Source organism: Alligator sinensis, unplaced genomic scaffold (genome assembly GCF_000455745.1).
Source record: "Alligator sinensis unplaced genomic scaffold, ASM45574v1 scaffold121_1, whole genome shotgun sequence".
Classification (NCBI taxonomy): Eukaryota; Metazoa; Chordata; order Crocodylia; family Alligatoridae; genus Alligator; species Alligator sinensis.
Window position 1 is genome coordinate 3,751,192 of NW_005841910.1, and position 1,183 is coordinate 3,752,374.

The 1,183-nt window shown below is 39.6% G+C and overlaps 1 long non-coding RNA gene across 1 annotated transcript in view; it reads right to left on the minus strand.

The window, feature by feature from the left end:
* LOC112549452 overlaps positions 1-1,183 on the minus strand; it is a 6,822-nt gene extending 5,639 nt beyond the window's left edge. The window contains exon 1 of the long non-coding RNA XR_003092858.1: positions 306-1,183. This is a non-coding gene — a long non-coding RNA (uncharacterized LOC112549452). The remainder of the gene's footprint in view (positions 1-305) is intronic.

Sequence of the window (1,183 nt, forward strand, 5' to 3'; positions counted from 1 at the left end):
GGGGGGGGGGGGGGGGGTGTCACTAGGCCTGAGCTGTACAAGGTCTGGTTTTTCAGACTGTGTTGAGTGCTCATCCTCTGAAAATCAGGACTTTTTTCCCCAAAGCCTCTCAGATCTAATAATTACTAGTTACTTCTGAACATCTTGACTTAAATGTAGATTCAGTACACCACAAAACCATTATTAACACCCACCGTTCTGTGATGCATTTTATAATGATAATTAGCAACGGTTCCATATTACGAGGGAAATGCTCAGAAAACAGCTACTTTTCTGTGGAAAACAATACAGGGCCTCATACTTACTTTGCAGCATAAAACCAAGCCTGATAAGGTAACATTAAGAGTTTTGTCTCGTTCTTCTAGTGGAGTCCCTTCACTTGCAAAATTCACATTGAGCCCAGCACTGTTACACACGATATGAACTGTGCCCCACCGAGCTACCACGGCCTCAGCTATCCTTTGCACAACTTCAGGTTTGCTTACGTCTGCTGCCAATGCATTGCTTTTAATCCCTAGATTAAAATGAGACTGATTAAGTAAAGAGAGGAATTCACAGAAAATAAAGTGTTCTTTCTTGTGCAACTTAAACAAAAAACAAACCGGTCCATTCCCCCGACGATAGTGAGTTATGCACTTCTTATAGCAGCACAAAGCTTTCAAAAATGAATCTTTTCGGAAGTTTTTCCTTTAACTCTTGAACATTAAATTATCTCTAATCTAACGTGCAATCGACATTTAAAACCAAGAGTTCTGGCTCTCCAAATTGAATGAATCTGTGAACATGACACCATCTTCTGGTCAAAAGATTAACTGCAGCTCAATGACTACCTGTATAGTTTATTCGGCAGTTCTCCGAGTCCTGTGGAGCATAAGGGGTATCACTTTCAGATGACTGGTATCAGCTCATAAACAAGATACAACAAAATATATCATTTGTTCAAGTAGATCTATTTTTACGTCGGATCCCAGATGCCACGGAAATCGCAGCAATTCATCAGGCTATCTGATTCTGAATAAACTAGTGTCAAGCTCTTAAGGGCTCTCTTGCCACAATGCATGATGGCACAGGAAAATCTATCCAGAATAATAGTTGTGCTTGAACTATGAACATTAAAATATTAAAAATTATGGCTCCCATAGAAACATGTTCAGTCTCATTGAGCTCCCAATTTAAAGAATAA